This window comes from Dreissena polymorpha, chromosome 1 (genome assembly GCF_020536995.1).
Source record: "Dreissena polymorpha isolate Duluth1 chromosome 1, UMN_Dpol_1.0, whole genome shotgun sequence".
NCBI classification, from domain to species: Eukaryota; Metazoa; Mollusca; class Bivalvia; order Myida; family Dreissenidae; genus Dreissena; species Dreissena polymorpha.
This window is the reverse complement of record NC_068355.1, coordinates 150,270,303-150,284,784: the sequence shown is the minus strand read 5'-3', so window position 1 is coordinate 150,284,784 and position 14,482 is coordinate 150,270,303. Positions and strand designations below refer to the sequence as shown.

The window sequence follows — 14,482 nt, the reverse complement described above, 5'->3', positions numbered from 1 at the left end:
ATTTCAGTCTCATTCGGCCCAAGTATCAGGCTTTTTCGGCCCAATATTTTATTCGAATAAATCGTTGAAAATATGTTCGTCGAAACAATTTAAAACTATGGAATATTGTTTCTTACAGTAATATATTATATTTATTGAGGATTAATCCATTTGAAATAAGATCCTCTTGTCTTTTGCTTCAGGTATATCGTCGTCGAAATGAGAAAAATAGATACAAGAGTATGATATTGCTTTGAAAATTTAACAAACTATCAAATAATTTCTATTACATATATTTGGATAATTTTAAAGTTATAACAATACATAGGAATACATACGTCTTAACAACACTAGACATTAATTTACTTTAATTACATAATACATAATTTACTGCACACAAGTTGTTCATTTCATTAATAATTCAAATTCAATTACATCATCATTATAATTATCATATTAATATTAATCATCATCATTCATCATCAGAGTCACAATCATCAGCATAATAATAATGTTCATCATAATTAGCATCATCACAATAATCGTCATAAGAAACATCAGCATTTAAATCATCATCATTATAAATATCAGCATAACTACACCATAATCTGCAGCATCATAATAATCTTCAGCATCAAAATAATCATAATAATAATCATTTTCATCATAATTACAGCATAATCAGCATAACTTCAAATTCATCATCATCATAACAAGCATCACTATTACAGCATATTCATCATAATTATAATAAAATTCATCTTAATTATCATCAACGTAACATCATAATCATCAGCATTATCATCAGCATCATCATCAAGAGGCGACGATTTAGAAGGCATACGTCTCCCCGATCTTGGCGAGGAAATCATCGGTGGTCAATTCCCGCTGGTCGTATTCTTCCCAGAGCTGGCCAATCTGCTCGTCAAGATTAACATAGGTGTTGCGTCGGACCCGCCCGGTTCCCTCTCTCACCAGCTGGGCCTGCACTGGCAGGTATTCGGCCTCGCGCCGCAGGAGAGGTACCAACACATAGAAGGAGCACTTGTGGACGGCTGCCTTCAAACCCAACCGAGGGTGCCACCCCTAAAAACAAAACACTTATAAGACAATGCAATGTAAACATCAGCCACGGCCTCTGTCTTCACCTGAACAAGATTACAACATACTGTACATATCTTCTTTATTTTCTCAAAACATCGTACATATTAAATATACAACTAAACAAGATATGATTAAATATCTTTTTACATCAATATATAAATACTTTATATTACGTTTCATTTTCTCTATTTTATCAAAACATCGTACATATATAAACACGCCACTCTAACTTACATCACGTTTCAATTCCACTTTCTTCCGCATCAAAGGGTCAGCAGCGTGACTGTGTGTCCCTTTCGCACGAAATATGTCCCCCTCTTGCGTGACTGACGCGGTACACGTGAACGCTTTCCGTCGCACGCTGCATCTTCTCACAGCGTGCTTCATTGTCTGTTTCTGTAAACGGAAAAATATGACGGTAACGGATATACTAATACTATTGATAATATTAGTTTGTTATAATGAGGTTTTTTTACATTAAAGGTCAATTTCAAAGAAAATCCAAAGTTAATATATTTAACGCTATTTACATTGAAATATGATTTAATTATCGGAAAAATAACGTTTGCGTGTTGTGTTTAACATGAAAAAGATGATTTTGTTGACTTTTATAACCGTAACTCGCAAAGCGTTGATTCGCTTATCACCCCTGTTTTACCCTGTTTTGTGACGTCACAGCTGAACAAGCATTTTCGCGTTCGCTTAAAAGATTAGCGATAGTTGAGAATTCGGGTTTTATTGTTCTGTTCTTATTGATATTTTCGTGAAATTGTTTTCACGGAAGTAGTGTAAATGGTTATCTGTGCGGCCTTTGGCTTTAAATCACGTTCTGGAAATGATAATGTAATTTTTTTCCAGTTTCCGAATGACAAAAAACTGAAGAAGATTTGGTGCACTAAAATCTGTCGTGCTTGCCATGTTTCCAAACACAACCAGTTTTCTTCAAATAAAAACCGCCGCGTCTGTTTCTGCCTCGGCATCGATCCGCAGAATCACGCCGCGTCTTTACACTTGGCGATTACCCGAGTACAAATATTTACAAATATTTATTGTATACTATAGCAAAGGTTGAATAATTTTTTAATTCATGAAAATTTGAAACAGATACATATAATTCGCTTATATATTTGCTTCTGCGCGATTGTCATCTGTCAAAACAATGATAATTCCGTATATGTCGGATTTCCATTTTAAACATAAAATTCTGGTAAATATTGACGAAACCGTGCTCAAATTCATAAACACAAACTTTCTCCATTTTTTTTTTTGCGAAGTATCTCGCGAATTATTTGCCATTGACAATTCCTTCGAATAAAATAAAAAATAAACACGTTGTATCGTTATCGTTACACTCTTTTAGTTCGTTCATTATTGAACAATTACATGGCATTGCATACATTTGTATTGTACTGTACACTGATTGCACACACAAAAATCATCATGTACAATTCATATTATTTTGCAACGACGAATAAACAAATTAATTTATATTAGATATCATAACATGTACAAGTTGTTTCTGTATTTAAACATTTGTTTGTATTTAAATTGTCAAAATTATTTATAATTTGTGTCGTCTGTGTATGGTGTATGTTGGATGGTTCTCATTTGTTTTTAGAAATTATTTTGACAATAAATATCGTTATTTTAAATGTTTGAAGTAAGTCTCTTTCCGAGATCATATACGGGATTTCACTGTGTGAGCAACTTCGATATGTTAACTGATCTATACAAAACATTATTTTTACAGACGGCCCGTGCTTATCTAAAGTTTGTGTGTCGTAATATACAGGGAATTGGATGTTCAGGGCTTGATTGGGCAATAAAACAAAGACGCGGTCTGCGGTTTTCGGTAGAACGTTTGTACTGACAAATATAATATTTAATAGTTCAAGTGCTTATCTTACATTTAGGGATTAAACCACGGATCGAAGCCACTGTGTGCTTGTTAGGGCCATAAAACACAGTCCCGATGGCTATTTTTCAGTAGCACGCGTGGTCAGAAACTAACAAGTTAGAGACAAGTTAGAGTAATAAATCACAGATTATGATCTGAGAACTGCATGGAGTCTGAAATGAAACAAAATGCCGACAAATCAAAATTATCGCAGGCGTATGTTTCAATATAAAATTCGACATGTAGACATATATGATGCAATTATTGAAATCAATTATGGGTTCGTCGTGGCTACAAACGGAGAAAGGCATAAACAACACGAAATTATAACTAATCCAGGCGCGGGAGCCTACAACTAGGCGCGAGCACGGTTTCCTTTTATCATCGGTGTCTAAAAAGACAACAACACTGTCATGAGCATGGGTGTGAAATACATGTTGAAATTTGGAAAGAAAACATATTCCGTTGAAATCTGCTAACAATCCCGACTGTATATTTGACGCTAGAATTTGTAAACGGCGCGCTAACATAAAACAATCAGAAATGTGTTTCAAATTACATATTGGTATTCTTAATGGGGGAATTCAACAAGACATTTATATTTGTAATATATTTATAATGAATTAAATATTACTTTGTTAAAAAGCTTTCCGTGTCGAAAAAATATATTTTGATAATATAATGCATGAAAAGCACGATTTCCAGGAGGATTACACCCGGTTGCTATCATCAGTAACTGACAACGATTTTATCGTGGAGGAGTACACATACGGATTATGTGGTATGTATTTAACAAAGCCATAACACTGCAATAAACCAATTAACTGATTGATTGATAGTGACATGGGGGTTATTTAGAGGCAATCAAATTACCGCTAATGATTATCACAGGCGCATTTTTTTTGCAAAAATTTGGATATAAAGTTTCTCATTGTCGTCCATAAATAAGACGCTTAGGAAAAAAAGTCCTTTCTTTCAACCCCGAAAAATACGGTAGTATGCTTTCTGTCCTCTGAAATTTTATTGAACTTGACATTTGCACTAACTATGCAGAAGTGGAAAAGATTACGAACTAGACCAAACATGCGCGATGAACAGTTAGAGCATCGATGTAATTACATCGATGGGTGGTACTGATTAGAATTACTTTTATATTAAGTTAAATTATGTGTTACAATAATACGATTTCTTTCACTTGCATTTATTAACAAAGAAAGAATACAATTATTTAAATAGATGATGAAAAATCTAATAACGAACATTTTGGGGCTTTTTCCAGCCATTTTTGGAAAAGGAATTTGGTCTTATTGGGATTTTTAAATCGATTAAATGGCGTGTACTGTACATATGCGGTATAATGTCATGCAGTTCATGATCAAAATGATCAGATTCGTCACAAAAGTCCATTATTTAACAGCAATGCAGTTGATCGTCTCGGCAGAAATAACGCAGGTAATATTGCGGATGTACAGCTCTGACGTTACAGCAAAGGAGGTAAGTCAGTCAAACTTTTGGAAAACGGTGCGTTATTTGGAGCTTTACCTGGTGATTTATGGCATAAGGCGTAACGCTAAATTATTGCAAATACGTTTATTCCGCATTTTAAACTTTTATCTTTGATATTATAAAGTTTTCAAAAGTGTTCAAATTGACCATTAAGTTAAATCTGTATAAAAAAATAAAATAACACATACACAGATAAACAAATAATGTAGATAATAACATAATACGTATGGGTGTTTACGGCTTATGTAAAAACTTAATTATCTTAAACGTGAATGAATATCCATCGGAGGATACAAGCTTTGGTTTGCCTCTTTTCGATCCTGCGTCTACAACGGTGTATTCTATGGTTTCGGGCTGAGTTAGTACACTGTTGGATACAGCTGGCTCTGGAAGATTACTGAAACGAACAGTTTAACATGGGCATAGCATATATCATGCTAAGCATTTAACTTATAACAGAATTATTGGCGTCGCACTGGAGTGCGGCGACTAGTATGTAATGCATTTTTTTTTCGCTTATGGGAGGAGAAGTTATTTTGCGGATCAATGTTTATATTTTTGTTTTAAGAATAGCTTGCATAGTGGTGAATTTTTGTGTAAATTAGTGTAAATAAGTACTGCATTTGTGCCTATTACATTTATTACAACATTTATTGCCAATAATGCAAAGCTAATTGTTTTAATTAATAACTGATTCACAACTGATCACAGGGACTGGGCAAATACGCGACACTTTCTGGTTTTGTATAAAAACAAATGATGTTTTGTATAAAAACAAAACATAATCAAATTATATTTATTTTATGGTTTTTCTAATTTGCTTATTTAGTGGAGAATCAATGTAGTACGATATTTGACGACCTATCGCGCAAGCAAGTTTATTGGAAGGCGTAGTGGTACGAAAACGTACAATGTATTAGTTTATTAATAGACATATGATAACGATCGCTATACATAACTTCACCAAATAGGAGTACATAAGTGAATGTCAGCCGGAATAGCTCAGTTGGGAGAGCGTTAGACTAAAGTTGTTTACGCAACAGTCATCTAAAGGCACCAGGTTCAATGCCGGGTTCCGGCACGAACGGAACAGTTCGGCGGCTGACAATTTTTTCAGTCAGGTTAATAAATATAATAAAGCTTTATTTTATGTTGACATTTTAAAATCCATTTTACTACAATTGGACATTTTTAATAAAATTAATGGATGCAACGTGATGACAACGTTATTTAAAATTTCTTACATCACTTAAATATCTTATATTTTTATATTAACAAATAAATGCAAACAACGCATCTATTATCCATGTATTTTTATGGTTGTCTATCATAGGCCTTAATTACTATCCCTACCACATATGGAGCGCGAAGCGCGACACGTATTATTGATTGTAACAATGAGTTGCGATAAAAGAAGCAGCCGCTTATCAAGGTGGAGATGTGTCCCAGCAACCCGTTTCCCTACAGTCAAGCACTCCTCGTAGTTTTATTTTTAAGATCCACATATAGAGCGCGAAGCGCGACACGTATTACTCTCCAGGTGGTATGGGCCCTTTAGCATTATCCGACCATTACGTCCATAGTTATCTTCCTTAGAATTTGAGAAAGTTAAAAATCCTTGTTCGAAGTCCAAAATTTTCATCCGATTGTTTCCAAACTTGCACAGGTTGTTTTTATAAATGAGGACCCAACCCAAACTCTATATGAGCAATATCGGACCATAAGTCCAGAATTATGTCTCTTTGAATTTAAAAATAAAAGTGAAATACTGCTTGGTTAGGTGATTTTGTCAACATTTTTCATCAGATTCTTTCCAACCTTACAGTGTCTTCATATCAATGAGCATTTTTACCTCATTTAAAATGAGAAACATGGGGACAATAAGTCCAGATTTTGTTTCTATTAAATTTGACAAAATAAACAATCTCCACTTGTTTAAAAGATATCACAACTTTCGTCTGAATCTTTCCAAACGTTTTAAGTGTTTTTATATCAGTATTACTCGAACCCTATTGAAAATGATGAATATCGGAGCAATAAATCTATTATGATCTTTTACTGAATTTCGAAGTATTGTGAAATGCAGCTTCTTTATGCAATGTACAGTTTTCATTCTTTTTTTTCAAACTTTTACAGTGTTTTTATTTCAATGCGTACTCAAACCCTATCGTAAATGAGCAACGTAAGAATAAGTTCAGAATCATCTCCCCTTGAAGTTTAGAAAAATATGAAATTACGCTTTCAAGATGAAGCAGATTTTTTAAAACCTACACAGTTCTGTTCCATTAACTGCACACGGATGCCAGTATAAAAAGGAAACCAATGTAAATAAAATGAACTATGAAATATTTGGGGTAACAATACAAAATTATAGAAAATGGTTATTTGGGGGTTATAACACAACATCATGAATACTGGTTATTTGGAAGTTATAACACAAAATCATTGATAATGGTTATACCAGTATCTTTTTCTATTTTGTTTAAAATAATCGGCCAATATATTAATATTAACAGTAGAAAAAAAATCGTTCCATGTAACTTCATTGAGTGCCTTTTACACTGAAATTCCCGACGACCTTTGCATCAATACTTATTTTGTCCACTATTAAATACAATTACTATTTTCTAGTGATTGCTAATTAGTTACACGATTATACAATTTTTACGTTTTCATACCGTTCGTCGATCACAACAGGCGGTTGCACTTCGGCTCTTGTCAAATCAAAAGGCTCGAACTCGGACGTTCTGGTGAGCGCTATGTCTTCTGACAATGACACGTCGGACAATCCGAAATCATGCGAAATGTCGAACCGTGCAAGCAAAGCAGGATCAACGGATGCCTGAGCATACAACGAATAAACGTACTTTACGATTTACGATTAACCCAAAGAAAAATCATTTAGCACAGCATGACGAAGAGCTAGTCCGATTAATAGATGATAGTAAATTTATTATTAATACCACTGAAAACAATCTTTAAACTTGTTTTTGTTTGTGAAATAATTGCGTTAAAAAATGTGAATATACTAATAATATATAATACTAATATCGGAGAAGTAACTAGTACCTCAAGCATAGTCGACTGCGCGACATTTTCTAAGTTTAGGCTGATGTCAGGCGTCGTAGGGCGGTTGCGGCAGTCATTGCAGGTGAAGGTAAGAACGATATCACCCCTCTTTGCCTTAAAATATTCTGTCGCGGATATGCCTACAACGTGTTTGCAAATTTCGTCATAAATTACGTTACAAGATAACCTAATTGATTTATGAATTGACACTAATGAACGAATCCGTTATTGTTTCATAGACACTTATCAATTTATTTTCATAAACAATCAAAGTATCAATTTTTATTCTAATTGACAGCATACACTTGTTCACACATCGTGAAATCGATAAACAGATGTTATGTTCTTTAATTACTCCAACCCCGTCATTTATTATTGAATGAAGCCATTGTCTAGCACAATCGCACCTATGCCGGGTTTTATGATCTTTATCAGGTTGTTAAATACATGCGTGGTGTGTATTCGGATCAACAGGCAACAGGTAACACAAATGTAGATTAAACTTTGTTTAAACTCCGTAAACTTTGAAATGACAATAAAATAAATTTAAAAAATGGCAAATTATTAACCATGACAATAAAGTAATTCAAAATATTGGCAAATTAGACCCATGTTCAAGCTTACTTAGGAAAATAATTTATTTGTAGAAAATCATAGCTAGTCAATTGGCAATGACACTAACCTGTATTGTCATCATCATCTTAATGTTTTAAATAATCAAAATTATGAAAAATGTAAATATTGGATGGGACTATAATACTAAACTCATAATTCATTGATTACAACGACCCCGTCCTTCACTATACAAAATCGCTTATATTGGACAAATAATTGACTGTCGAAAATCTTAGACATTATATTTAATAAATAGAGTTTGAATAGACACTTACCTGTATTGCAGGTGTCATGCTACCATTTTTCGCAAACGTCACATTTGATGCCATGCAATTAAAAGCCGACACACTTGAACAATTAAAACAATAACATACATTGGTAAAAGTTTGTAAAACGATAATGGTTTACAATTTATTTCATTCAATCATAAATAATCAAAAGCAATACAAAGGAAAAACCGACAGCACAATATATCATTTTAAACAACTTTATTCAATCATACAACCGCTGTAAATAGGTGAAATAAAATAGGGCCGAATAATAAAATATAGGGCCGAATGAGCCTGGTCGATTTGGGGCCGAATAAGCTTGGGGCCGAAAGAGCATGAAATTTCGGTCCGGGCCGAAAGAGCATGGGGCCGAAAGAGCCTGCTACCAGTGCTGCGACCAGGGTATGTTGTACCTTCAACGTCTCATTTTAGTCAGCAAGTTATCCCAAATGTGTACGATGCAACTAAGTCAAATGTGTTAAAATACATCAAAGATGCATCAGCACTGGCCACAACAACATATGGGTGGACTAGTCGTTCCACGGTAAGATATATTACTATTACAGTGCACTGCCTAAATGAAAACTTTGAAATGACTTCATTTCTGCAAACACGTGAAATTACTGTCAGCCACACAGCGGAGAACCTGTCGGAAGTTTTGAATTGTGCGATTAAAGAATGGGGCTTAAATAAAGAAGGTCTAAAGCCTAACATAACAACAGACAATGCAGCAAATAATGTCAATGCTGTGTGTAAAAGTGGACTTGTTCATGTGAGGTGTATGGCTCATACACTTAACCTTGCGACTCAAAAGGGTATGAAAGTTGAGAGCATATCTGAAATCTTGAGGAAAGTTCGCAAAATAGTAGGTTTCTTTCATCGCAGTTCCACGGCAGCCGCCCTTCTGAAATCTAACCAGATTGGGCTGAACATACCTGTACCCAAAAACAAGTTGATTCAGGATGTGGAGACCTTCTGGAATTCCAGCTTTGACATGCTCAAGAGGTAAACATTAAACAACTTAAGTTTGACCCTTTGCTTCAATATTTTTACTTGCAGGGTAAACTAACTTAACTATTTACAGGGCTTTTATCATTCTTTGAGACTGGCCGTTGACGGACATTTTGAAACGGACAATTCACAAATCTAATACGGCCGCGATTTAAAAAAAATGGACATTTTGTGCTCAAAACTGTCAAAAACGCTCATTTCACAATTTAAAATTAAGTTTCGTTTCATCGTTTTTCATTTCAATTTCGCAATTTTTGTTGACTCATCGTTTAAATGACGTCGTCGTTTCAATCAATTACAAACGTGAATTGATAAAAATTTTGAAACCGGTGCATATTAGTTTATGCGCGGCCGATCAACCTCACCATTATCCAAACAAAATGGCGTCGCGCATGTCGCGGTACTATGCAACAAAGATAACAAAAAGAGGGCCTGAAAGGCCCAAAGTCGCTAACCTGAGATTGAAAGGAACTTACCTGTTCTGTGCAGCCCAGGATGTCATTAGAACAAAATGTTCTTACCAACTTTCATGACAAGTGAACACCCTGGCAGCCATGTTTTTCAACAGACCAGAACCATTTTCATATACATCCAAGATATCATTTTAAAAATATACTAACCAAATACCAAACAGTGACGAGATTTACGAGTTTGTTGCAAAATACTTCAGAAATCATTGAGATAAAAGGAAAAATTGCTAAATTTTTACCCTACCAAATAAATTTCTTTATATACTGTTACAATTGTTATTGTGATCTTTAACCTCTGTTAATTTGGGAAAGTCCAAAATTTGTTGTTTGGTAAAGGGTTAAATAATTACTATTTTAATATTTAGCTTTAACTATTTTTAGAGTGCAACTCCAACATATTTATTAAAACCTTATTAAAATAATGAAATCTATATCATTTTATGGTCACTCCAGTAAGCTTTTAGAACACCGGTTTTATTTAATTTCAAAATATAATGTTTCTTTAAAATGGCATTTAAATAATGGAATCTCCCATCCATCATTTTACGGAGATGTTTTGAAGCGTGTCCGCAAATTAAAATATGTTAAACCAAATGTTCATATTAAACTTTTCAATTTAATTAACTTGTTTTTTGTTATGTACTTAAAAACACGTGTTTGGTGGTTTTCGATTCACTATATATTTCTTTCCTTAACATTTGGAATCATTAGTGATATTATAGGCATTTTTCACTGTTGAATAAAATTGTGCCATTGTGTCGTATGAACAAATCTGCATGAATACTATATAGGCATTGTTCACTGTTGAATAAAATTGTGTCATTGTGTCGTATGAACAAATCTGCATGTAAACTACATTTGGACTCAAATCGTACGTCAAATCATTTCTGTCTTCAGTTGTCAAAACACCTATATACTGTTTAATTCCTATAATGTCGCTTTAATGGAATTACCATTTTTATTCATTTGCTTCTTAATAGTAAATCACCTAAACTTGTTTTATTAGTAGCACAGCCCCATTAATATTTTTATTTAGTACTGCCCTTGGAATTTGTTCACGTCATTATGTCATTATGGATTTTTGTGACGTCATACGACCGACTTTCCCAGTTGTAATCTACATGCATAGGTCATTGGGTTTATAACGTTCCATTTTATTTATATTTTCTCTCTGATAGGCGTTTCTTGTTTGATTTAATTATTTTTAATTTGTTTAGCAGTCACATAAACAACCAAGCTATGTAATATGGAATTTTTACACCCATTATTGCTGCTTCTTCCTGTATTTGCGCGATGATTATCTGAGATATTAACTATATGATTCTATATTCTCAAATCTTTTCTATAAAGAAGGAATGTAGTTGACAATTGTTAATAGTTTTATTTGATCGTTCGTCAAAAAGTTGTAATTCTGTTACTCTTGTATCTTCAATGCAATTGAGTAATTAAATAGTAATTAAATTGAATGCGTTTTAATTCCCTTTTATTATTGTTTAATTTGAGTAACAATGCTATGACGTTAAATTTTATTTACACTTAAATGTATTATGAATATTGCTGGGCCAAGTGTGAGGTTGAGCGCTCTATAACTAGGTTTAAACCCCCAATGCTTTGCATTGACCGTTCCAAGGCGGTGACCCCAGCTTTATTCATGTTTTGTGTTTATGTTGGTTTGTATTGTACTGTATTGTGCTGTTTTGTACTGTTTGGGCAATCGGTCACTTGCCTTAAATAAAGGACCAACTAATTGTTTTTTAATGAAAATTCAATACTGCTCCAGCAGCTGGAGTTTCACTTCTTTATATTTATAGCTGATCTCTGTTGTGTAGATGTGATCTAGCGCGGAATGGTAGTCGGTGGTTTCTTCACACAGAGCTGACACAGCATTCATTCTCTTTTGTAAAAATGCGTACAGTTTGAAGCATTTTGACGGCTGTATTTGATCAATGTTCATGTCTCCAACGATTACCAGAGGTTTGTTCTCTTTATACAGGTTTTCAATAGCAGTACATATTGTGTTGGTATTTCCAGGAGGATGGCAGTAGACAGAGATTACTTGATAATGTCTATTGGACTTACACATTTCTAGACAAGAACCTTCAATATCATGGTCTGTCGTGTGATGGATTGAAACAATGTGTAATCCCTTTTTAACATAGATAAATGATCCAGAATGTGGCCTATACTGTTTTTAATCAGTGTACAAGCAAATTGGGTCCTGAAAATTTTGCAAATAGTAGTGTGCCTTAGAATCAGCTGTCTTGGCCCATGTTTCTTGCACCACTATGACATCAGCATTAACAAGCCTTTTGTCCTTTTAATAGTGTTCAATTTTCTTATGAAGTGATCGTGCATTATGGCACATTATAGAAAATTCTGTGACATGAATTCTTGTTGTTTTGCTGACCAATTTCTTGTTTGTTCTCAGTCTTGTCATTTCTTGCTCTTCTAAGGGGTCTATTTTAATCTTGCTTGATTCGAAATCAAGGAGGTTAAGCCCTTCAAGGGATTGAACCCTACTGAGAGTAACATACATAATATGTTTTCCCATCCTGCCCTGGAATGACACAGCAACTTTATCAAGTATAGTTCCCTGTGACTAATGGATTGTCATAGCTTCAGCTGCTTTCAATGGAAACTGTTTACGAGCAACTCTCAACTTGTTTGTTTTTCCAATCTGATATTGTTTCTCAAATTTCAAAATAGGTGTCCAAGAGTTGTCTATTTCTTTATTTGACATGTATAAATGTCTGTTTCCGCCCCAATATCTGGATCTTGGAATGAACCCATAGAAGAGAAGGTATGTCATTAGAACACTGAATATATTTTATTTTACAGTCAGCACCATTTGTGAGCCCATCACTAGTATTAAGATTGTGGGTTATCATGTAGTTTCCGCCTTGTTTAAGAAAGAGCTGATAGGGTAAACTCTGAGTTTGTTGGGGCTCAAGATTTCTAGCAATTTTTAAGACTGACCTCCGGCTACTTGCTGGAACATTTCCTATTATATAATCCATAGCTACAGCCGTGTAACTTTTTCCAACTTTTCTAGATAGAGCATTACTATTGTGCTCATCTACTAAACGGTTTGAGCTAAATAAGTGAATGTGCTCATTTCTGTCCATGTTACCTTTCTTTATAAGTCTTCCAGCTAACAAGTTAGTATCTTGCTCTGTTTGCTTTCCTTCCCTTATTCTGTTCATGCACTCAGCAAACTTAGCATCATCCCTTTGCCTCATCACTGTTGATAACTCATACAGTTCAATGGGATCTTGCCAATTATTACTTGCAAGTGGACCATACTGTTGAAGACTGTATTCAAAGACCCATGAGTCACGCACAGGTCTCAGCTGGTATAGGTCACCGACTGCAATAAGTGATATGCCACCAAATGGCAAAGGTGAATTAAATATCTGCTGGAGCCGGCTACACACAAAGTTAAACATATTTACACCCACCATAGAGATTTCGTCTATGATCAAGACATTCAACTTGTTGAATCTTCACCTTATAGTAATCAGTGTACTATGGTCACGTGGTATATAGGATGCTAAACTTTGGTTACAGGGTATACTAAACAAAGCATGGAGTATATTTCCACGGACATTATAGGCAGCCTTTTCAGTAGTGGCAGCTATTATAACTTCAAGGTCATCTGGGTTTTCTCCAGGTATCTTGTCAAAATACCTCACCAGTGCCTGGTAAAGAGTTTTAAGGACATGAGATTTTCCAAGCCCAGCCCCTCCCGAAAGGAAAAAGTAAAATGGGTTATTATCTGTCTTTGTTCTATAAAGTACTTCATAATAGAACAACCTTTGTTCTTGATTCAATGACAAAGGTGATTTAATGAATTCTTCATCTGAAACCCTCTTTTGAATAATAGTCTCACGTTTGTCAGATGATGCTCCAAATTCCAAGCCAATGTCATAGAATCGAGACCTTTCATTTGGCGGCTGTAAATAGAAATTTGGTCTTCTTTTGCTGATTCAGCATCTTCTTCAGTTTGCCTTGAATTAGGTGCAATCTCATCTAGTTCATCATCGACCTGCTCTTCTCTTACAGCATTCATAGCTTCTTGTATTTCTTTGGCTGTCGATTGGAATAGTGTGCGTACTTTTGAAATATCCGTTTCTATTCGTTTGTACTGATTTTTATATGTTGACTCTGAACCCATTAGCTTGCTTTCATCTCTCCATTGATGAAACAAAATAATTTGTTCCCTGTAAAATAGTTCTGTGTATTTTTTAAGCTGTATTTTACGTAACGAAGAACTTTAGGAAATTTTCTTTGTACAAGTCGATATCAATTTGGTAGTTTTATTTCAATTCCTGGTCTAACATTTTCTACATTATTATCTGTGTAGTAATGAGCGTCATTGTTTGTTTCCTTTGGGGTATTTTTTTCTGAGCTTTATGTTCGAAAGAAGTTGCAAATTCAGCTAAACACAGTTTTTCCAGTTGTATTGGTCTTTCAGCATATCTACCTGTCAAACCAGGACATGTTACTTCAGTAGAATCATCAGGTAATTGCTTAAGTTGAGAAATGGGCTTGAGAATTTCAAC

The 14,482-nt window shown here is 34.5% G+C and overlaps 1 non-coding gene across 1 annotated transcript; it reads left to right on the top strand.

Moving 5' to 3' along the window:
• The first annotated feature begins 5,477 nt into the window (after positions 1-5,477).
• Positions 5,478-5,567, top strand: Trnaf-aaa (transfer RNA phenylalanine (anticodon AAA)). The gene is given in 2 exon segments: positions 5,478-5,514; positions 5,532-5,567. It is a non-coding gene; the product is annotated as a tRNA-Phe (tRNA).
• The last annotated feature ends 8,915 nt before the right edge of the window (positions 5,568-14,482 follow it).